This window comes from Delphinus delphis, chromosome X (assembly GCF_949987515.2).
Source record: "Delphinus delphis chromosome X, mDelDel1.2, whole genome shotgun sequence".
NCBI classification, from domain to species: Eukaryota; Metazoa; Chordata; class Mammalia; order Artiodactyla; family Delphinidae; genus Delphinus; species Delphinus delphis.
The window spans coordinates 95,092,725-95,117,601 of record NC_082704.1 but is presented as its reverse complement, the minus strand read 5'-3'; the positions used below and the strand labels follow the sequence as shown (position 1 = coordinate 95,117,601).

At 40.4% G+C, this 24,877-nt stretch overlaps 1 protein-coding gene across 1 annotated transcript in view; it reads left to right on the top strand.

The window, feature by feature from the left end:
- Positions 1 to 802: 802 nt before the first annotated feature.
- The window catches only part of PRRG1 (proline rich and Gla domain 1), a 126,956-nt gene continuing 102,881 nt past the window's right edge, over positions 803 to 24,877 (top strand). The window contains exon 1 of the mRNA XM_060001696.1: positions 803 to 855. The gene's annotated coding sequence lies outside the window, so the exon portion shown is untranslated. The remainder of the gene's footprint in view (positions 856 to 24,877) is intronic.

Below are 24,877 nucleotides of genomic sequence, written 5' to 3'. Positions count from 1 at the left end.
AGGCTGAATATTCTGTTTCTCAGAGGGGCTTTTAAGAAGGCTCAAATTCTGAGGTAGCTCCCTAAAAAAGCAGGGTCAATAATGGGTCTTATTTGACAACATGTGTTCTTCTCCCCAAGATATTTGGGTAGGTTTGTTCAAGACTTTTTTTTTTTTTTTTTTAAGAAAAAGCAGATGTTGTCAGCAAAAGGCCAGAACAGCAGAAGAGTTTGTTCTCAGGGAAAGGGCTGAACTGTAACAGTGGGCAACGGTTGGAAAGTCACCAACCACGTTCTGGGCTCACACAGCAGAGACATGTTAACTAGGGTGCCCTGCACAGGCGCTTTGTGGGTGAGAAATTTCCATGCCGCTTACCATGGGCTGAGGACACCGCGCAATGAGGAGAGAGGCCAGTGGGCGGAATAGTGTGTGGGGAGGTAGGCATGTAAAAGGGTGAAAGGCTCGCGAGGATCTAGGGTGGGTCCAGGGAGAGGCGGGCTGACGCAGGGGGGCTGGCTAGCTTGGCCCCGCGCCATGCTGGGCTTTCTGGAGTGTGAATGTGCGTGGGGTGCACCCAGGGGCCTCGACGACTTCTCTTGCCAGTGTTATTTATAACAGATCTCAAGAGTGGAAAGCTCTAACGCGGTGCCCTGAGCACTAAGTCTTCCGAACCTAGGCGGCGGAGGCCCCGCCCCTCTGTTTCCCACCCTGCCTGGCCCCTCCCCTCCCCTTCCTAACTCCGCCCGGGCCCCGCCCCCGCCGCTTCCCACCGCCCTTCCCGTCGGCTCCTGGCTCCTCCTGGGCTCGGCGGCGGTGGGAAGGCGCAAGCGCGGTTGGCGGCCGGCAGGAGCGCGGAGTAGTGGCGCGGGACGCGCGGTGAGTGCGGTGGCGGCGCGGGGCTCGCAGCCGGGGAACGTGGTTCGGGCGGGCGTCCGGGGAGGGTTCGGAACGTGTGCGGGTGGCGGCCCGGGAAGACGTCGGCCCCATAAGGAGAAACCTGCCAGACGTGCGGCAGCGGGGCTGGCCTCGCTGCCGGACAGTGTCCGGCCCCGGCCGCGTGGGGAGCTGAGTGCGTGGTGGCGGGAGCGGGAGAGGGTATGTGTGAGGAGAAATTGAAGGAAAGGGCTCCAGAGGCTGGAAGTCCGGACTCAGGCTTGGCAGAACCGGGAGCCTCGCCAAGAGCGCTGGAGGGTGTCCCAGCTTCAAGTTCAGTACCCTCGCTTGGTGCCCCTGAGCGGCGGGCGTCCCGGGCCTGTCCCTTCCCCCGCGCTGCCGTCTCGGAGTGCAGAGTTGCCAGGAACATTCCGCGTCGCGGGGGGAGAGGATTTGGAGGAGGTGGGCTGTCGCCCCAAGCTTGTGCCAAGGAGGGAGTGGCATTCGTGTGCCTTTCTTCACCCCGCCCCCGGGAATGTGTCCGTCTTCTGGTACATTGTGCTCATGGACGTTTTAACAAAGGCTATGACTGTTTTCTAGGCAGTGGCTGGTGACAGCGGGGGCGGGTCGGTGGAGGGGGGGCGCACGAGGTCGCGGTGCGGCCCTGGGGGAATGGGGAGCGGGGGGGGGCAGGCTTGGGGGGAGTGGAAGGAAGGGAACAACCCTCCTGGCTCAGCTTTTTCCTCCTTCCTGGTCCGCTGATTTTGATCAGTGGTAGAAACAGCCTCGAGAAGGATGTGAGTGGAAATGAGTGTGTGTGTGCAGACTGGCTGCAGCCCTTGGTTTTGTAATTGTGCTGTTGATGTATTTTCTAAGTGTCCCTTAAGGAGAAAGGCGAAATTAATGGAATTTAAGAGGAAATAATTGAACGGAAGGATGAAGAGGTGGAGTGCCAAAACTTAGAACTAAATTAATGCTTTGAGATAGTTATACTATAAATTAAGCCAAACTTTGAAGGATGTGGAGATGTGAAAGTTAGAGTAAGTGGAAGTTGGTTAGGGTGTGGTTGATTGTTTGGTATTGGGGATATAAAACACCAGGGCAGGGGCTTCCCTGGTGGCGCAGTGGTTGAGAGTCCGCCTGCCGATGCAAGGGACCGGGTTCGTGCCCCGGTCCGGGAAGATCCCACATGCCGCGGAGCGGTTGGGCCCGTGAGCCATGGCCGCTGAGCCTGCGCGTCCGGAGCCAGTGCTCCGCAACGGGAGAGGCCGCAACAGTGAGAGGCCCGCGTACCGCAAAAAAAAAAAAAAAAAAAAAAAAACACCAGGGCAAATATTGTAATTTTAGATAAGATTCTGAGGCTTTCATTTTCAAGCTTAGGATCTTTATGGAAAGTAGTATGTGTTCCCAAGCATAGATGTTGATATTTTTACTCATTTGTTTAACTTAATACAATAAAACAAACTGAACTTCTTTCTCCTCCACCCCTTTCCCTCGATTGTGAATCCCGTTTTATAAACATTTACTTTCAGATCTGAAGTGTGTTTAAAGGCTCAGTACCCCCTCCAACCCCCAAATCATGAAGTGAGCACGATTTCTTCTTGTGTTATTGTCATTTTATTCTTTCTTTTACTGTTATTTTAAGTTAAATGCCACTAACATTACCAGATTTGGGGAGGGAGGTGCTAGGGATACTTCCCTTTTCCAGTGGCTAATGAACTCCTATTCATCCCTTCAGACTCAGCCTAATTCACCACTTGGAAAAATTGCCAGATTCATCAGAATGAATTAGTCACCCCCCTTTTCTGCTAAACTGATACTACTGGCCTTATTTCTCTCTTGCTACTGGAACGCCAGTCTTCTGTGTTATCCCAGTACCTAGGGCTGCTGGGTAGGTACTAAGTGCCTAATGAATACACTTAGATGTTAATAAGTGCTGTTGGAAAGATAGTAATTTGTATCACATAAAGTTCATGGGGTAATGGAAGAAATTCAAAATGCTGAAATTATATTTAGTATTTGAACAACATTATTTGGAATATGGATAAGAAACAAGTATGGAAATATGTTCTCATGTATTAGTCTGTGGATTATCCTTCTAGAAGAGGTGAAAAAGCTTTGCGGATATTGACAAAATAGACATCAGAAAAAGGCCAATTCTTTTAAAAGGTCAACTTCTGACACTGAAACAAGTGAAAAGTCAACATGAAAGGAAGATTAATCATTTGTAGAAAGACACAAATAGGTTGCTGCTGGAATTTAGGAAATTTGTAAGCGGATTAAGCGGGCCAGATGGTATCTTATGAAAGCTAATGTAACTAAAGAAGCTGTAACCTATTAGACCAATTAGAGAGACTAGTCAATTGCATTATACTCCTCCTAAAAGGTGATTTGAGTATTTGGCTAATGAGTCTCTTCACTTCAGAGTGCCCTCAATAGGCTTGTCCTATTTTCTGCCAGCCAGTTCTCTTCACTGCACCAGCACCACTGGCCTTCTAGTCACCTCCGGCTCATAACAGGGATTATCTTCCTCTTGCCCCTCACCACTCAAGCTCATCACCCCTACACCTAGCTTTCGTCTGCTAGATGGATTTACCCATCGCAGAGAATACCGTGAGCAAATGTTTACTCAGCTTATAAGTGAAGAAAATTGATACTTTAGTTTTAAAAATGAGTCAGGATTGACTACTTGGTTACTCTAGGCTTCTGTGCCTGCAAAGCAGAAAACCTATTCTGGCTCTTAGTAAACTTGTAAGGTTTCTCCCCTCAATTTATCCCCTCTCCACATGAAGAAAACTCTTTTTCTTCATGTCACTTTTTAAAAATATATATAATATTAACCACTGTTCCCCTCAAAACACTGCAAGTTAGTGTCTGGTTTTTGTCAGTAAAACTTGGGAATCAGAGAGAATGAGTAGCCGCCATAAAACATTTTCTAAAAAAGTTCTACATCCTCTGTGGTCTGTAGATTCACTGAAAAAACAAAAAAAAAATCCCAACTACTGTGATTAAGGCTTCCTACTTAAAACTTTCCTCACCTGGACTTCCTCCCTTATTTCTGGTTTTTCCTCTCATTCTTTGACCAGTCAACCTCAGTCACTTCCACTGAGTCTTCTTAGGCTTCTGTCCAAGACTCCTTCTTTCCCACTCTGTGCAGGAGACAATAATATGGTGGTCAAGGGCGTGAAATTTGGAGGCAAGATGTTAAAAATCTTTCTCTAAGTGTCAGTTTCCTCATCTGTAAAAATGATAATTATAACACCTGATAAGTGAGATCAAGTGTATTAACAGCTTACCATAATATCTAGCACATACTAATTGCCCTAATAATGGTAGCTATCGTTATTCCTAATTGCCATTTCTTATGACAAGTACTATAATTTCACTAGCAGTTAACTTCAAAATATGGATGTATTGACATCTACTCTGTTGGAGCTTCAGTTCTGTGATTGTAGATTCCTCCCATATTTCTAAAACAGGTGGCTTAGCACAGTGGTTCCCAAACATCAGCATGCATAATAATCACAAGAATGCGTAGATTTCTGGGCCCCATCCCTGGAGTTTCTGATGTCTGGGATGGGGCCTGAGGAGTTTTCATTTCTTACAAGTTTCCAAATGATAGTGATGCTGCTGACCCTTGGATCACATTGAGAGGCACTGATCTAGATGGATTAAGACAAATTGGCAGGGAGGAAGGGAGACCAAAAAAATAAAAGACCAAAAAGTTATCGAAGAGAGGAGCATACTTAAAAACTGGTGGTATCAAATATCTTGTAAAGTTTGGAAAGGGTAAAACTAAGAGAACACAGTTGGATTTGGTGACCAGGAGCCTTTTTGTTTGTTTTTCATGTGTGTCAGATACAGAGGGTTGATTTAATTATACTCCTCAGTTGGTGGAATATTATCATTATTATGACCAGAAAAAACATATGGCAGGTATTTGAGGTAATGGTTCTTAATCTGGGGTGTGCATTAGACTCTGTTAGGGAGTTGTTTTCACCAGCATACTTATGTTTAGTGCCCTTCCCCCCAGTGCAAACTCATCAAGTCAGAATTTCAGTGTGTGGAACCTGGGCATGAAAAAATTCCAGGAGATTTTCATGTACACCCTGGTTAAGAACCACTTCTTTGAACAATGATGGTCAGGAAGTAGAAGCAGTGAAAATAAACCTAGTTTTTGGTAAATTGTTGATGAAGTGAGAAGGGAAGAAAAACACTGGAGTTTGAGAATTTTAAGGGATCAAGAAAACAGGAATGTGTAAAAAGAAGTAAAAAGCCTGCTGGAGTGTTTGAAGGTGTAATGCTAAGGGGATATAATTGATGAAATAGAGAACTGGAGCCAGAGGGCAGGAGGGAATAGAATCGGGCACCAAGAGAATAGAGGGGAAAGGAATGAGTGAAGAAACATAAATCTAAAAGTAGAGAGGGGAGAAGTTGAAGGAACACTCCTTAAGGGAGGTTGTTTGCACACTACTGTTCAGTGGAACTTAAATAGTCCATGAACTCTATGGATTTTTCAAGGTTAGTAATGCTGGTAAATAAAATAGTCAGTTCAGCTACTCCAGCTCCCTCTAATGGTTACACAGTTGTGTTTTTTCACAACTTTTCTCATTTAGAAGAATTTTTTGAAATTAAGTCTAGACTTGCTGTGCTGTAACGCTCTTGCCCCAGCCCTTGCCATAAGATGACATATCGTAAGTATTTATATGATTATTATTCAACAAATGTTTGTGTACCTCTCAGTTGCCAGGCATTGTTCTAAGAACTAAGGATACAGCAGTGAATAAAATATTTGTATTTTATTGGAAATTTCTGTCCTCAAGGAGCTCACATCCTATTTGAGGGAGGAAGATAATAAAATAAATAAATAAAATATAAGTGTGCATGTGTGTGCTGTCTCTCTCTCTCTCTCTCTCTGTGTGTGTGTGTGTGTGTATATATATATATATATATATATACATACACGTATATGTATATATGTGTATGTATGTAAAGTTATAAAGTGTTGCATTCTTTGGAGAAATACAAAGTAGGGAAAGTGAATAGTGGAGCATCTATAGGTATTCACCAGTAGTTGAATAGAGTCTATTGGAGGGTGGTGATCAGGGAAGACTTCGCTGTCAGCAAAGACTTGTAAGAGATGAGAAAACCATTTATTTGGAGGAAGAGCTTTCTGGGCACAGAGAACAACAAGTATAGAGGTCCTGAGGTGGTACCTTTTTGAGACCTTTTTGCTAGGAATCACAAAACAGTCCTTGTGGTTAGAGTAGCATGAATGAGTGGGGATCAATAATAAGAAACAGGGTCAGATAAGTAAGAAGGTGTGTTGGAGGGTGGGAAGAGCATGTAGGGCTATTCAGCTCCTTGTGAGAGGACATTGTAAGGTTATTGAGTGAGAAGGAAAGCCATGAAACGTTTGAAGAGTGAAATGATGTGATCTGATTTGTTTTTTGCAAGGATCAATCTGAGTGCTTTGTGGAGAATAGATTATAAGGGGAGCAAGAACAGAAGAGACCAATTTGAGGAGAGGTTGTGGTGGCTCGGACCAAGACAGTATAATGCTGGAGTGATAAGTGATCAGATTTCCTGCTCATTTATTGGAAGTGGAATTGGAAGGGGAATGTGACGAAGCATGAGAGTCAGGGATGACGCCGAGGATTTTGATCTGAACAACTAGAAGGATGGAGTAGCTATTTAGTGAGATATGGAAGATTGTTGGAGAAGAAAATTTGAGAGAAGGAAGACCAAGGATTCAGTACTAGGCATGCTGAGTCTGAGATGACTGTTTGATATCCAGGTGGAATTCAGGAGAGTGGCATGGGTGGACAGGAAGCTCTGGGAATGGAACAAATCATTACAAGGAAAGAGAAAGGGTTATTCCTTTGCTTTAAAAACATTAATGAACTGTTTTTTAGAGCATTTTGGGTTCACAGCAAAATTGAGCAGAAAATACAGAGTTCCCATATACCCACAAACACACACGAACTCTTCCACTATGAACATCCTGCAACATAGTGGTACCTTTGTTATAAGCAGTGAACCTACACTGACACATCATTATCACCTAAAGTCCATAGTTTACATTAGAGTTCACTCTTGGTGTTGTACATTGTGTGGGTTTGGATAAATGTTTAATGACATGCATCTACCATTGTAACATCATACAGAATAGTTTTGCTGCCCTAAAAATCCTCTGTGCTCTGCCTGTTGATCCCTGGCAACCCTGGTCTTCTTACTGTTTCCATAGATTTACCTTTTCTAGAATGTCAATTGTTGGAATTCCACAGTATGTGAACTTTTTACATTGGCTTCTTTCATGTAGCAATATGCGTTACTTTCCTCCATGTCTTTTCATGGCTTGATAGCTCATTTCTTTTCAGTGCTGAATAATATTCAGTTGTCTGGATATATCACAATTTATCCGTTAATTTACTGAAGGACATCTTGGTTGCTTCCCAGTTTTGGCAACTGTGAATAAAGCTGCTGTAAACATCTATGTGTAGGCTTTTTTTGTGGACACAATTGCTGGATCATATGATAAGAGTATGTTTAACTTTGTAAGAAACTGCCAGTTTGTATTACAAAGTGGCTGTACCATTTTACATCTCCACCTACAATGGATGAGAATTCCTGTTGCTCCACATTTTCACTAGCATTTGGTTTTTTCAGTGTTTTGGGTTTTGGTCATTCAAATAGGTGTGTACTAATATCTCATTGCTTTAATTTGAAATTCACCAATGATAAAAGATATTAAACATCGTTTCATATGCTTACTTGCCATCTGTATATTTTCTTTTTCAGGTGTCCAGATCTTTTGCCCATTTTTTATTTTTATTTATTTATTTTTTTAACATCTTTATAGGAGTATAATTGCTTTACAATGGTGTGTTAGTTTCTGCTTTATAACAAAGTGAATTAGTTATACATATACATATGTTCCCATATCTCTTCACTCTGGTGTCTCCCTCCCTCCCACTCTCCCTATCCCACCCCTCTAGGTGATCACAAAGCACCGAGCTGATCTCCCTGTGCTATGAGGCTGCTTCCCACTAGCTATCTTTTTTACGTTTGGTAGTGTATATATGTCCATGCCACTCTCTCACTCCGTCACAGCTTACCCTTCCCCCTCCCCATATCCTCAAGTCCATTCTCTACTAGGTCTGTGTCTTTATTCCTCTCTTACCCCTAGGTTCTAAATGACATTTTTTTCCTTAAATTCCATATATATGTGTTAGCGTATGGTATTTGTCTTTCTCTTTCTGACTTGCTTCACTCTGTATGACAGACTCTAGATCCATCCACCTGACTACAAATAGCTCAATTTCGTTTCTTTTTATGGCTGAGTAATATTCCATGGTATACATGTGCCACATCTTCTTTATCCATTCATCTGATGATGGGCACTTAGGTTGTTTCCATCTCTGGGCTATTGTAAATAGAGCTGCAATGAACATTTTGGTACATGACTCTTTTTGAGTTATGTTTTTCTCAGGGTATATGGCCACTAGTGGGATTGCTGGGTCATATGGTAGTTCTGTTTTTAGTTTTTTAAGGAACCTCCATACTGTTCTCCATAGTGGCTGTACCAATTCACATTCCAACCAGCAGTGCAAGAGTGTTCCCTTTTCTCCACACCCTCTCCAGCATTAATTGTTTCTAGATTTTTTGATGATGGCCATTCTGACCTGTGTGAGATGATATCTCATTGCAATTTGATTTGCATTTCTCTAATGATTAATGATGTTGTGCATTCTTTCATGTGTTTGTTGGCAGTCTGTATATCTTCTTTGGAGAAATGTCTGTTTAGGTCTTCTGCCCATTTTTGGATTGGGTTGTTTGTTTTCTTGATATTGAGCTGCATGAGCTGCTTATAAATTTTGGAGATTAATCCTTTGTCAGTTTCTTCATTTGCAAATATTTTTTTCCCATTCTGAGGGTTGTCTTTTGGTCTTGTTCATGGTTTCCTTTGCTGTGCAAAAGATTTTAAGTTTCATTAGGTCCCATTTCTTTATTTTTGTTTTTATTTCATTTCTCTAGGAGGTGTGTCAAAAAGGATCTTGCTGTGCTTTATTTCATAGAGTGTTCTGCCTATGTTTTCCTCTAAGAGTTTGATAGTTTCTGGCCTTACATTTAGGTCTTTAATCCATTTTGAGCTTATTTTTGTGTATGGTGTTACGGAGTGATCTAATCTCATACTTTTACATATACCTGTCCAGTTTTCCCAGCACCACTTATTGAAGAGGCTGTCCTTTCTCCACTGTACATTCCTGCCTCCTTTATCAAAGATAAGGTGACCATATGTGCGTGGGTTTATCTCTGGGCTTTCTATCCTGTTCCATTGATCTTTCTGTTTTTGTGCCAGTACCATACTGTCTTGATTACTGTAGCTTTGTAGTATAGTCTGAAGTCCGGGAGCCTGATTCCTCCAGCTCCTTTTTTTTGTTCTCAAGATTGCTTTGGCTATTTGGGGTCTTTTGTGTTTCCATACAAATTGTGCAATTTTTTGTTCTAGTTCTGTGAAAAATGTCAGTGGTAGCTTGATAGGGATTGCATTGAATCTGTAGATTGCTTTGGGTAGTAGAGTCATTTTCACAATGTTGATTCTTCCAATCCAAGAACATGGTATATCTCTCCATCTAGTTGTATCATCTTTAATTTCCTTCACCAGTGTCTTATAATTTTCTGCATACAGGTCTTTTGTTTCCTTAGGTTTATTCCTGGGTATTTTATTCTTTTTGTTGCAGTGGTAAATGGGAGTGTTTTCTTGATTTCACTTTCAGATTTTTCATCATTAGTGTATAGGAATGCCAGAGATTTCTGTGCATTAATTTTGTATCCTGCTACTTTACCAAATTCATTGATTAGATCTAGTAGTTTTCTGGTAGAATTTTTAGGATTCTCTATGTATAGTATCATGTCATCTGCAAACAGTGACAGCTGTACTTTTTCTTTTCCGATTTGGATTCCTTTTCTTTCCTTTTCTTCTCTGATTGCTGTGGCTAAAACTTCCAAAACTATGTTGAATAACAGTGGTGAGAGTGGGCAACCTTGTCTTGTTCCTGATCTTAGTGGAAATGCTTTCAGTTTTTCATCATTGAGGACAATGTTGGCTGTGGGTTTGTCATATATGGCCTTTATTATGTTGAGGAAAGTTCCCTCTATGCCTACTTTCTGCAGAGTTTTTTATCATAAATCGGTGTTGAATTTTGTCAGAAGCTTTCTCTGCATCTATTGAGATGGTCATATGGTTTTTCTCCTTCAATTTGTTAATATGGTGTATCACGTTGATTGATTTGCATATATTGAAGAATCCTTGCATTCCTGGAATAAACGCCACTTGATCATGGTGTATGATCCTTTTAATGTGCTGTTGGATTCTGTTTGCTAGTATTTTGTTGAGGATTTTTGCATCTTGTTCATCAGTGATATTGGCCTGTAGTTTTCTTTCTTTGTGACATCCTTGTCTGGTTTTGGTATCATCGTGATGGTGGCCTCGTAGAATGAGTTTGGGAGTGTTCCTCTGCTAGATTTTGGAAGAGTTTGAGAAGGACAGGTGTTAGCTCTTCTCTAAATGTTTGATAGAATTTGCCTGTGAAGCCATCTGGTCCTAGGCTTCAGTTTGTTGGAAGTTTTTTAATCACAGTTGCAATTTCAGTGCTTCTGACTGGTCTATTCATATTTTCTATTTCTTCCCGATTCAGTCTTGGCTGGTTGTGCATTTCTAAGAATTTGTCCTTTCTTCCAGGTTGTCCATTTTATTGGCATAGAGTTGCTTGTAGTAATCTCTCATGATCCTTTGTATTTCTGCAGTGTCAGTTGTTACTTCTCCTTTTTCATTTCTAATTCTATTGACTTGAATCTTCTCCCTTTTTTTCTTGATGAGTCTGGCTAATGGTATATCAATTTTGTTTATCTTCTCAAAGAACCAGCTTTTAGTTTTATTGATCTTTGCTATCATTTCCTTCATTTATTTTTCATTTATTTCTGATCTGATCTTTATGATTTCTTTCCTTCTGCTAACTTTGGGGTTTTTTTGTTCTTCTTTCTCTAATTGCTTTAGGTGCAAGGTTAGGTTGTTTATTTGAGATGTTTCCTGTTTCTTAAGGTAGGATTGTATTGCTATAAACTTCCCCCTTAGAACTGCTTTTGCTGCATCCCATAGGTTTTGGGTCGTCATGTCTCCTTTGTCATTTGTTTCTAGGTATGTTTTGATTTCCTTTTTGATTTCTTCAGTGATCACTTCGTTATTAAGTAGTGTTTTGTTTAGCCTCCATGTATTTTGTATTTTTTACAGTTCTTTTCCTGTAATTAGTATCTAGTCTCATAGCATTGTGGTCGGAAAAGATACTTGATACAATTTCAGTTTTCTTAAATTTACCAAGGCTTTACTTGTGACCCAAGATATGATCTATCCTGCAGAATGTTCCATGACCACTTGAGAAAAATGTGCATTCTGTTGTTTTTGGATGGAATGTCCTATAAATATCAGTTAAGTCCATCTTGTTTAATGTATCATTTAAAGCTTCTATTTCCTTATTTATTTTCATTTTGGATGATCTGTCCATTGGTGAAAGTAGGATGTTAAAGTCTCCTACTATGAATGTGTTACTATCGATTTCCCCTTTTATGGCTGTTAGTATTTGCCTTATGTATTGAGGTGCTCCTATGTTGAGTTCATAAATATTTACAATTGTTATATCTTCTTCTTGGATCGATCCCTTGATCATTATGTAGTGTCCTTCTTTGTCTCTTGTAATAGTCTTTATTTTAAAGTCTGTTTTTTCTGATATGAGAATTGCTGCTCCAGCTTTCTTTTGATTTCCATTTGCATGGAATATCTTTTTCCATCCCCTTACTTTCAGTCTGTATGTGTCTCTAGGCCTGAAGTGGGTCTCTTGTAGACAGCATATATATGGGTCTTGTTTTTGTATCCATTCAGCCAATCTGTGTCTCTTGGTGGGAGCATTTAGTCCGTTTACATTTAAGGTAATTATCAATATGTATGTTCCTATTCCCATTTTCTTAGTTGTTTTGGGTTCGTTATTGTAGGTCTTTTCCTTCTCTTGTGTATCCTGCCTAGAGAAGTTCCTTTAGCAGTTGTTGTAAAGCTGGTTTGGTGGTGCTGAACTCTCAGCTTTTGCTTGTCTGTAAAGGTTTTAATTTCTCCATCTAATCTGAATGAGATCCTTGCTGGGTAGAGTAATCTTGGTTGCAGGTTCTTCTCCTTCATCACTTGGTTATGGTGTGTAATCTTTTTTATACATTGTTGCATTTGATTTGCTAATCTTTTCTTGAGGATTTTTGCATGTATGTTCATGAGAGGTACTAGTCTGTACTTTTCTTTCCCTGTAATGTCTTTGGTTTTGGTATTAGGTTAATTCTGGCCTCATGAGTTAGGAAGTATTCCCTTAGTTTGGTTTCTCTCTTCTGGAAGAGATTGTAGAAAATTGGTATCATTTCTCCTTAGGGGTTTGATAGAATTCTCAAGTGAGCCCATCTGGGCCTGTTGCTTTCTGTTTTGGAAGGTTATTAATTTTTGATTTAATTTCTTTAATATATATAGGCCTATTCATGCTGTCTATTCTTGTGTAAGTTTTGGCAGATTGACTCTTTCAGGGAATTGGTTTGTTTAATCTAGGTTATAAAATTTGTGGGCATGGATTTGTTCATAATAATCTTTTATTAACATTTTAATGTCTCCATGCAATCTGTTGTGATGTCTTTTATTTCATTTCTAATATTGTAATTCGTCTTTTTTTTTCTTAGCTTGGCTAGAAGTTTACCAATTTTAAAGATCTTTTAAAGAATCAGGTTTAGGTTTTACTTTCTCTGTTGATTTCTTGTTTTCAATTTCACTGATATCTGCTCTAATTTTCTTTTTTTCTTTTTTTTTTTTTTTTTTGTGGTATGCGGGCCTCTCACTGTTGTGGCCTCTTCCGTTGCGGAGCACAGGCTCCGGACACACGCAGGCTCAGCGGCCATGGCTCACGGGTGCAGCCGCTCCGCGGCATGTGGGATCTTCCTGGACCGGGGCACGAACCCGTGTCCCCTGCATCGGCAGGCGGACTCTCAACCACTGCGCCACCAGGGAAGCCCTATCTGCTCTAATTTTTATTATTTCTTTTCTTTTGCTTACCTTGAATTTAATTTGCTCTTTTCTGGCTTCCTAAGGTGGAACCTTAGATTGTTAATTTTAGATCTTTCTTCTTTTTTAATATATGCATTCAGTGCTATAAATTTCTCTCTAAGCACTGCTTTCACTGCATTCCATAGTGTCTGGTAAGTTGCATTTTCTTTTTCATTTAGTTCAAAATATTTTAAAATTTATTTTGAGAGTTCTTCATTGACCCATGTGTTGTTTAGAAGTGAGTTGTTTAATCAGCATATATTTTGGGATTTTGCAGTTATTTTACTGTTAACTGATCTCTAGTGTAATTCCACTGTGGTCTGAGAGCAGACACTATGATTTCTATTCTTTTAAATTTGTTAAGGTTGTGTTTTATATTCCAGAATGTGGTTTGTTTTGGTGCATATTCCATCAAGCTAGAGAAAATTGTGAACTCTGCTGTTGGTGGATGAAGTAGTCTTTAGATATCTATTATATCCAATTGATTGATGGTGCTGTAGGGATTGACTGTGTACTTACTGAATTTCTGCCTGCTGGATTTGTCCATTTCTGTTAGAGGAGTGTTAAAGTCTGCACCTATAATAGGGGATTCATCTACTTTTCCTTGCAGTTCTGTCAGGTTTTTTTTTTTTTTTTTTTTTTTTTGCGGTACGTGGGCCTCTCACCGCTGTGGCCTCTCCCGTCATGGAGCACAGGCTCCGGACGCGCAGGCCCAGTGGCCATGGCTTACGGGCCCAGCCGCTCCGCGGCACGCGGGATCCTCCCGGACCAGGGCACGAACCCGTGTCCCCTGCATCGTCAGGCAGACTCTCAACCACTGCGCCACCAGGGAAGCCCAGTTCTGTCAGGTTTTGCCAAATATATTTTAACACTTTGTTGTTATGTGCATGCACATTGAGGATTGTTATGTCTTCTTGGAGGATCGACCCCTTTATCATTATGTTATGGTATTATCCTCTTATTGCTGAAAACTTTCCTTGCCCTGAAGTAGTTCTGTCTGAAATTGATACAGCTGCTTCTGCTTTCTTTTGATTAATTACTAGCATGGTGTATCTTTCTCTATGCCTTTACTTTTCATGTATATATGTCTTTATATTTAAAATGGGTTTCTGAATAATGCCATTTGCAGCAACGTGGATGGACCTAGAGGTTGTCATACTGAGTGAAGTAAGTCAGAGAAAGAAACATCCTGTGATATCGCATATATGTGGAATCTAAAAAGAAATAATACACATGAACTTATTTACAAAACAGAAACAGACTCACAGACTTAGAGAAACAACGTATGGTTCCCCGTGGGGAAGAGTTGGGGGAAGGGTTAGTTAGGGAGTTTGGGATTCACAGGTACACACTGCTGTTTTTAAAATAGATAACCAACAAGGACCTTCTGTATAGCACAGGGAACTCTGCTTAGTGTTGCAGCCTGGATGGGAGGGGAGTTTGGGGGAGAATGGATACATGCATATGTATGGCTGAGTCACTTTGCTGTGCACCTCAAACTGTCACAACATTGTTAATCAGCTATACTCTAGTATAAAGTAAAAAGTTAAAAAAAAATAATAAAATGAGTTTCTTGTAGACCAGCAGTCCCCAACCTTTTTGGTATCAGGGACCGGTTTCGTGGAAGGCAATTTTTCCACGGACAGGGGTGGGAGCAGGATGACGGTTCAGGTGGTAATGCGAGTGACGGGGAGCGGAAGATGCAGCTTCGCTCACTTGCCCACCACTCACCTCCTGCTGTGTGACCTGGTTCCTAACAGGCCACAGACCCGTTCTGGTCTGCGGCCTGGGAGTTGGGGACTCCTGTTGTAGACAACATATATTTGGGTTTTGTTTTTTTCATCCTCTCTGGCAATCTGTCTTTTCATTGGTATATTTAGATTATTGACATTTTAAAGGGATTATTGATATAGTTGGATTAATAACTACCATATTTGTCACTGTTTTCTATTTGCTGCCCTTGTTCTTTGTTCCTGTTTTTGTCTTTCATACTTTTTCTGGCTTTCTGTGGTTTTAACTGAGCACTTTATATGATTCCATTTTCTGTCATTTGTTAGCGTATCAATTATGCCTTTTTGAAAAAACTTTTAATGGTTTCCCTAGCATTGGCTAAATATACATTTCCAACTAATCCAATTCCTCTTTCAAATAATACTGTATCACTTCATGGGTAATACAAGTACCGTATAATAACAAAATATTCCAAATTCCTCCCTCCTATTCCTTGTATCATTGTTATCATTCATTTCACTTATACAAAAGCATATTACATATATAAGCATTCATAATTGAATACATTGTTGCTATTATTTTCAACAAATTGTTATCTTTTAGATCATTTAAGAATAAGAAAAATAAATGTTTTTATATTACCTTTAGTTATTCATTTTTTGATGGTCTTCCTTTCTTTATGTAAATCCTTATTTCTGACCTATATTATTTTCCTTCTCTCTGAAGAACTTCTTCTAACATATCTTGTCAGACAGATCTGTCTAAAAGTTTCCTCAGTTTTTGTTTGTCTGAGAAAGTCTTTATTTCTCCTTCCCTTTTGAAAGATAATTTCTCAGGGTACAGAATTCTGAATTGGTGGATTTTTTTAATCTCAACACTGTAAATACTTCTCTTCACTCCCTTCTTGCTTGCTTCGTTTCTGAGGGAAAGTCAGATGTACAGTTAAGCCTTGCACAATGTGGGGGTTAATCCAAGTGAGTATAACTTACAGCCATCCCTCTGCATCTGTATCCTCTGCATCTGCAAAATCAACCAACCATGGGCCGTGTAGTACTTCAGTATTTACTATTGAAAAATATCTGCATATAAGTGAGCCCAGGCAGTTCAAAACCAGGTTATTCAAGGATCAACTTACCTTGTTCCTCTATAGGTAAGTTTTTTTTTGTCCCCCTTTGGCTTCTTTCCAGATTTTTTTGTCTTTGATTTTCTGCAATTTGAATATAACATGCCTAGACATAGCTTTTTGTTTGTTTCTTTGTTTTTGTATTTTTTAAACTTTTTGTTTTTGGTTTAATTAATTTATTTCTTGGCTGTGTTGGGTCTTCGTTGCTGCACATGGGCTTTCTCTAGCTGCAGCAAGTGGGGGCTACTCTTCGTTGTTGTGTGCGGGCTTCTCATTGCAGTGGCTCCTCTTGTTGCGGAGCATGAGCTGTAGGCACGTGGCCTCAGCAGTTGTGGCTCGCAGGCTCTGGAGCACAGGCTCAGTAGCTGTGGCGCACGGGCTTAGTTGCTCCGCAGCATGTGGGATCTTCCTGGACCAGGGCTTGAACCCATGTACCTTGCATTGGCAGGCGGATTCTTAACCACTGTGCCACCAGGGAAGCCCTGTTTCTTTGTTTTGTTTTGTTTTTAAGCATTTATCCTGCTTGGTGTTCTCTGAGCTTCCTGGATCTGTGGTTTGGTATCGGACACTTATTGGGGAAATTCTCACTCACTATTGCTTCAGATATTGCTTCTGTTCTTTTCTCTGTTTCCTCTTTCTGGTATTCTCATTACACATATGTTACATCTTTAGTAGTTGTCTCAGAGTTCTTGGATATTCTTTTCAGTTTTGGTAAGTTTTTATTGTCATATTTTCAAGCTTAGAGATTCTTTACTCACCTGTGTCCATTCTACTAATGAGCCCATCAAAGGCATTCTTTATTTCAGTTACAGCGTTTTTGATTGGTAGCATTTCTTTTTGATACTTTCTTAGAATATCCATCTCTCTGCTTACATTGTCCATCTTTTCTTGCATGTTTTTTACTTTTTCCATTAAAGCCTATAGCATGTTATTCTTAGTATTTTAAAATTCCTGGTCTGATAATTCCAGCGTTCCTGCCATATCTGACTCTGGTTTTGTTTTGATTTTTCTCCCTTTTCACGGGGTTTAGAAGACAACCTCTTGGTATTGCAATACCTTTCGTACAATGGCAAAGTGATTGGGTTATCCTGAAAACCTTGAAATAATATTGTCAGTGCAAGTTGACTTTTAGAGACTCTTAAAGAAATGGCTTTATACAACGTTTGTCAAACTTTTATTTAGCATTTATTGAACACCTTTGCTGTGAAAGGGGTATGCTTTACCCTTTGTAAAGCAGAAACATAAATATTTCTCAAGAATGTTATTGAGCATAATGAAGTGAGAGTCGAATAAAGTTCCACAAGGCAGAGATAATTAGAGCTCTTAAAGATGCTCAGTGGTTGCTTTGCTTTCTCTATTATTGCATGGAAACAGCTGGTATACTTCTTTTCAAGCTCATTCACATACTTATGATGAAGTTTTGATAGCATTCATTATCTTCTTGAAAGTCTTGGCAGTTAAATGGGCCAGAATTTAAATAACAATTTGAGCTTCTTAGGTACGTTTTTTTCAGTGCCTCAGAATTTAAAATCTAGGATTTCTTTAGGAAAATGTATTCTCTTTTATATTCCTGCCTTGGAATAAGTTCCTTGCATTCTGTTTTTTCCCTTCTTTGTGTCTTAGAAGATATGTGTTATTTCCTGGAATCCTAGGTAAGCAAACTCCTCCTTTTTGAGTGACAAAACCTTGTTACTCAAAGCACTGTATGTTCTGTGTATGTGCTCCAGTCTGGCTCTAGAGAGCCTGTTCTTTGTGGTTTGGTTTCTAATGTTATGTGTTACCATTTTGTAAAAAAAAAAAAAAAAAATCCATATGACTAACTTGCCACAGTAATCCTCTCTGACACATTTGCTTCAGGGAGAAAGCTGGCAAAGTTAGAAACACATGCCTAGTTTAAAATTTGCTGTCACTGCAGAAAAAAAGTTAATGGAATATAGTCCTAGTTTTTTCCTCTGTTTTAGTATTACTCATGGGACCAGAATAATGATTTTGGCAAGAGTATATTTACTTTCCTGTGTAATTTTATCATACTTCAGTATCTCACTCATATTTTCCCTAGGATTTGTCAAGAAAATATTATTATATAGAGGAGTAAAAATAAAATTCTTTCTTTAGACTCATAAGCAGTTAGTCTGAAAATACAAGTGTTTTATTTTGCATTAATATGAACTATACAAAATTTAGTGTTCCTTGTATTTTAAAGTTCCTTTAACTTAAAATGCAAATGGTAGATATTAATATTTATTATTAGCATCTTTTTATATTTCATTTTCTCAACTCTGAATGTTCACCTAGCTTACAAAATTGACCTTTGCAAAGTTTTCAATAGTCCATCCCCACTCTGTTGTCCTTGTTCAGGGTTCATTACTTCTTTCCTAACACTATAATCATATCCTTTTTACTGGTCTCCTCAGTCATTTCTTACCAGTGCTTAATGCAGATCTGCCCATCCACAGATACTGAAAGCCTCGAGCCTACAGGTACCACCCTTCACAGTGCTTCTAGAAAGCCCCACCCACCCCTAAAGTCTGACCTCTTTACTTTCTTAAAAGGTTGTATAGGGCTTCCCTGGTGGCGTAGTGGTTGAGAGTCCGCCTGCCGATGCAGGGGACACGGGTTCGTGCCCCGGTCCAGGAAGATCCCACATGCCGTGGAGCGGCTGGGCCCGTGAGCCATGGCCGCTGAGCCTACGTGGCCGGGGTGCTCCGCAGCTGGCTTCTGCTTTTTCTGTCTGATTCCTCATTTGCATTTCAGTTCTTAACTAATGAACTGGTGCTAGTTCTCTGCCAGAATCTCAGCCTCATTAGCCAGGGGTCAGAGCATCACTGTTGTCTTTGACTACTTGGTCTCTGCCTGGTTAGTGTTGGGAATCAGGATTCTGAACACCCCGCGACTCCTTGCCACTAGATTGGGTGGCCTCTAGTGTACTTCATCAGGGCTGACAAGGGGAAGAAGATAATCAGGGCCTTCAGAAGACAAGGAAGGGCACTGGGGTAAATCCTGCTTAGAATGGGATTTTGTTTTTTCCTCTGGGACCGAAGCACACTCTTAGCAACCCTGTCCTTCATGGGAGTATAGTGAGTTCATTATTCAGAAGGTTGCCCACATTATATTTTCTTCTCATCTCTCAAGCAACTCCTGACCGCACAGATTATCTTCCTTAATAGTGATAATAACAGCAATGACAACCCCTCTGTGTTGTACCAGACATTTTACTTTTATTATTTTTGTTGCCTTGCAGGGGATATGACATTTACCCCCACTGTATACTGAGGACACTGCAGTTCAGAGAGGTTAAGAGCTCAAGGTCACTTTGGGGTATGTGGTAGAGCTGGAATTCCAGTCCAGCTCTCTGACACTAAAGCTTGTAGCTTTTTTCAGGAGGCCCCAGTGCATGAAGCATGCTTTTGGGCTGCCTCTTTCCATTTTCAGCTTTATACAGTAAAACTCTTGTGTTCAGGAAGAGAAAATATATATTGAACACTTACTATGCATGCATTTCAAGCATCAAACATTATGGTCTAGCAAGCATTAGGTGCTTAATGATTGTTGAATGAATTGATAAATGAATGAATGAGAGGATACTATGTAAATTTGTTAGAAAGGGCAATCTCTTTGTGCTTAACACAGTGGCAGGCATGCGGTAGGTGCTCAAAAATACTTGAATTAATGAGATTATTCAGATATTGTTGAATTAATGAGATTATCCAGTGCACCCTTCTGTTAAAACATGATGATGAATATAAGTATTTGAGTGATAGATCTAGTCTTCTGGTGAAGAAAAGATGGGTTTTAATGGATGTTTTTTTCCTTTGTATCCCTCAAAGAGTAGTTGATATCCTATGATGAGCTCCACTTCCAGTAGAAGGCTTCATTTACCTACTTCATCTTACTCGACCTCTCACTTATTCACTCCTTAAAACTCCTTCCTTGACTTTGGCCCTTGCCCTTGGATAATGCCATTAATTCTCATAACCAGCTACATTCTGCACACTGACAATTCCCACAGCTATATCAGAATTTTTTAGGCAGAATTTTTCCTTGACGATCCAGGGTCATGTAAATGACTGTCTACCTTAAACTAAAATGTCATAGAACTTTCCCGCCCTGCCCACTACCCCGTGTATATATCTGCTGCTTCTCCTTTGTGTCTTGTATTGTTAAAGGGGAGGAAACTCTGTATTCAGGACAGAGACCTCTGGGTAAGAAGCAGCCTCAGTATAATTACGAATGTGACCACATGGGGTTCCCTTAGCCACTGCTTTGGAGAAATCAGTGTTGACCTAGATTTAAGACCCCCTAACTTAAGGGGCTAACAGTGGTCTACATCACCCCCTCCAAACAACTTTTGTCTTTTGGTGCTTTTCTGTGCCACTGACCTTCTATTCCTCCTTGCCGATGCAAGCAGGGATGACAGGAGAGTGAGGCCTCTTTCTCATTACATTCCTTTCTCAAGCATGATGTGTGAGAGAATGTACTTTGATTATCACATCCATAGAACTCTCTCAAGGTTTGTGTAGACTTTTCCCCCATTGTCTGTTTCTTTCCTGGCTGGATAATAGACCATAAGTTGTTTTGTGAGTTATTTTTCCTGTTACTTGCAGTCCTCACAGCAGGCCTGCCCAGTGACACAGTGCGGTTAACTCTTACCTATTTCTCTGGGCCTATTCATGGTTTCCCTTTCTTGTGCTAGAGTCACTGGACTTCAGCTGATAGTGTTATGTTTTGTCCTGTTACATTACTACAATGGCATGTGGTTTTGCTTCTCTTTTTTCCTTCATCACATTTGTGTGGGACCCATTTGTCTAAAACTGTATATGAAATGTCTTCAAACAGCCTTAATCAAGTCAGTCGCTGTCTGTGTATAATGTTGGCAAAGAAATCTTAAGCATTTCCTTCCTACGTTTAGTCATATTAAAGAGAAATTTATAAGGAGTATTTTATTCTTTTTATTACAAAATGTTTACTATAAGATGACCAAAAATTAATGCAAATCTAGCCTCCACTTTGGCGTAGGTAAATCTTAGTTGCTATGTGGCCATTCGCTGTCTGTCTGTCCATATCTGTATTTGAAGAAACGTAATTCAAACTCATTTTGTTGAAGTGAGAGAGTGGTAGTATATATATGGACATATATACACTACCAAATGTAAGATAGATAGCTAGTGGGAAGCAGCCACATAGCACAGGGAGATCAGCTCGGTGCTTTGTGACCACCTAGAGGGGTGGGATAGGGAGGGTGGGAGGGAGGGAGACGCAAGAGGGAGGAGATATGGGGATATGTGTATATGTATAATTGATTCACTTTGTTATAAAGCAGAAACTAACACACCATTGTAAAGCAATTATGCTCCAATAAAAATGTTAAAAAAAAGGTAAATGTAGTGTTAGATTGTCTGGTGAAAGGTGAAAGTTGTTTGATGTTATTATCATTTTTATAGTATATGTTATTTCACTGTAAGATGAAAATTTGTCAGTAAGTGGTTGGGACACAAACATAATTAAATACCTTTGTTCTCTACAGTTCTTAAAAAAATGAGAATATTAAATAATTTGTTAGTTGTTTCATGCAGTGTGTGATCACTGATCACAATCAATATTTTTAAGCTACCTATAATGATTAAGTTCACTGTTTATTTTAAGGGTATATAACCGTAGTGCTCATTTTCTAAACTTACTAGAGAGAGTTCTCTTAGCAAAACTGTGCATCAGTGTTTGTTTTGATTTTGGTTCACCGCTTAGCATCTTGTCTGGTCTTTAATCAACATAAAGCTTGTCTAATTCATTGGCTCAAAAAAAAAAAAAAACCCAAACTCATTTTGTTGTAGGTTCCACAGCTAGCCAGGACTAAGGCAGACTGTCTCAGAGAGCTCTGAGATGGGTTTGTTTATAGCCTAAGGTTCTCACACTGTCTGGGGTAGATATTGCTGATTATAGTGCGCTGGTTGTTTTAGAACCACAGCCTTTGATCTGACCTTATTCTTTTTGACCAGAAGTAGCAGCATTAATTCCACACCACAGAGTATTACAAGACCCTGAGAGTATCCTTCTGTAGGACCAAGAGTGAGTGGTTAAGGAAGTCATATAGCTGGTACACAGCTTCCTTCTTTGTGCACTACACATATCTCCCACAAATAGGCCCCCTGCTTCAAGGGTGTTGGTATTTGGAGTGGTTAATTCCATTAGCCTGTATGGGTAGATGACAGAAGATATTCTGTTAAAAACTTCACACTTACTGTCCTCCTCCATGACTTTCTTTCAGTTAATTCAGGGCCCAGCTGAAATGCTCAGTATCACTTCTTAGTGAGTGCTTCAGAATTCTTGGCATTGAATATCACTGTAGTAAAAGCACATAAAATCAACATATTGTGGAAAAGCTTCTCTGTGCAGCACCCTGCCCACCTTGCACGTCTTCATTCAGGGCACGTGGGCAATGCTTCACCACAGTCTGACTCAAGTCTTGGCGAAATGCCCTGTGGTTCCTCCCGGAGCAAGGGGAGATAAGCAGCTTGGTGAGGAGCTGTCACTAGGTGGTTTCTCCTATCGTACCTTGTGGGAAACTGTCATAAGTCCATTTCTCTTCCATCTCCTTGTTCAGCTGAGTGCAGGGGTCTCCACCTTGTACCTTGTACCCTTGAGGTGTCTCTGTAAGTCTGTAAAACTGCTTGGATTTAGTTTAGAGGTGGCTCCTTGACAGCAGCATGACACATCGCTTGAACATCTGTCATCTGGCCCTTCCTGTTTGATGTCAGCATGTGGGATTAAGGGCTTGGTACACTGACACCGTGCTGATTTTGCTTTTGCTGTGTGTTTGAGTAATAAATTTTCTGAATCCATTTGAGCTCATTGTCTCCTTACCAGACTAACCTGTGGAAGTGTGGCAAGCCAACCTAATAGCTGTACTAGTAATACTTGTGACCCTGTGAGCCACTGAGTTGCTGCTTTGGGAATGTTTGACTGTGTGACGCAGTGGGGCAGTGGGGCTCTCACTGGCCAAACACTCGGCTCCTATATGTACCATGGGTTACCCTTTGAGCCTTTGTACTCGTCTCTGGGCAGAGTGAAGCCCCTATTGGAATTACCCTTTTCTCACATTGCCAGGCCAACAAAAATACTAAAATCTGTTCATCAGAAAGTCTTTTTATACAACTGGAAGGACCACACAAATTCTAAAGCTGACCCCTAACACCTGCCTCCCGCCTCCCTCCCTCCCCCCGCCCCCAGCCTCTACATCTCTCTAAGTGTGGTAGGAAACAGAGAATAATCACAGTGTTTGGGCCTACTCAGAATGGTGTACTTTATTTTTTTATTTTTTTGGCTGCGTCGGGTCTTAGTTGCGGCATGTGGGATCTTTGTTGCAGCACGCAGGATGTTTTCATTGCAGCGAGCAGGCTCTTCATTGCGTCATGCAGGCTTTTCTCTAGTTGTGGCATGCAGGTTCTCTCTCTGTAGTTGTGGCATGCGGGTTCCAGGGCGCGTGGGCTCTGTAGTTTGAGGCACGCGGGCTCTAGTTGAGGTGCGCGAGCTCAGTAGTTGTGGCGCGTAGCCTTAGTTGCCCCGTGGCATGTGAGACGTTAGTTCCCCGATGAGGGATTGAACCCACGTCCCCTGCATTGGAAGGTGGATTCTCTACCACTGGACTACCAGGGTTAGGGTTAGGGTGTACTTTAAATGGTACATTCCTACTCAGGAGGTGGTTCCCTCTTGCTCATAGATTTTGTGATATTTTGGTTTCCAAAGAAACCAAATGTTTCACCCTACAAGCACCTACAAACATTTCTATTCTGCCATTAGATCTGGGAAAAATGGAAGACAACATGGAGGGTAATTTCTACTTATATATTTTTGAAAATTTTTCTATATAGTACTTGTTGATTTTGCATTATGATCTTTTTTAATATAGACATTTAAGGCTATAACTTTCCTTCTAAGCACAACTTTAACTGCATTCCACAGATTTTATGTTGTATTTTCATTACCATTTAGTTCAAAATATTGTCTAATTTCTCTTGTAATTGATTTTTTGTGTGTTTCCCTTTGTTGAAAGCTTTTTATCCAAATGCAGTCACATACATTTCACTACATACTACTATAATTTTTATTCTAATACAGTAATACTCCTTCAACTTATCAGATCCCTTTCATAAGAGAAGTTAGCATATATGTAATTTATGTTTTGATCCAGTGATTATTTAGAGTTTTATTGTTTACTTTCCAAATATGTAGTGTTTTCCTGGTTTACATATTGGTATTTGTGAGGACAGTGTTAACACAGGGGGTCTGGTTGCTGATTCCTTCATGTCTCTGAGGGAACCTGGAACCATGATTGACTCTTGGTTAACCCCTGGGAATGTGGCCCTCCGCATATTTTTATGTTAATGGTTGATTTAGTTTTGAACACCAGGAGCAATAGACCGTGCTGTACCTGTTTGTCAGAACTGCTTTGTACAAACATCCAGATTGATGAAGTGTACCTAGTTTCATTGTTGGGGTCCTGAGTTTCAGTTACCATGGCGGTCAAGTAGCAGGATATGCCTGTATGACCAGCCTTTCTTACAAGCCATGAAAGCTGAGACTCAGTTGCTCTTTCTGCTCTTCCCTGGTCAGAGGTATTTTGCATGTATCCCTATAGTTTGCTTCTAGAGAGAGTATGTATAAAAAGGTCTGTGACCTCTCTGGATTCTACCCAATGCATATCTTTTTCCTCCTGCTTTTACTCTGTACCCTAGACTGTGATAAATCTTAGCCATGAATATAACCTACTGTTGACTCTTCCGTGGTGAATCACAAACTTGAGGGTGGTCCTGTGTGCCCTAAAATGGTATTCTAATTTGATCCTTTTGTGGTCAGAGAACATACTCCATATGATTTCAGGTTTGTTTTTTTTAAGAAAAAAATTATTGAGGCTTGTTTTATAACCTAGAATATGATCTCTCCTGGTAACTATCCCATGTAAATCTGAAAAGAATGTGTATTTTGCCATTTTGGGGTATATCAGTCTATAAATATATATTAGGTCAAAGTGGCTAATAATGTTGTGCATG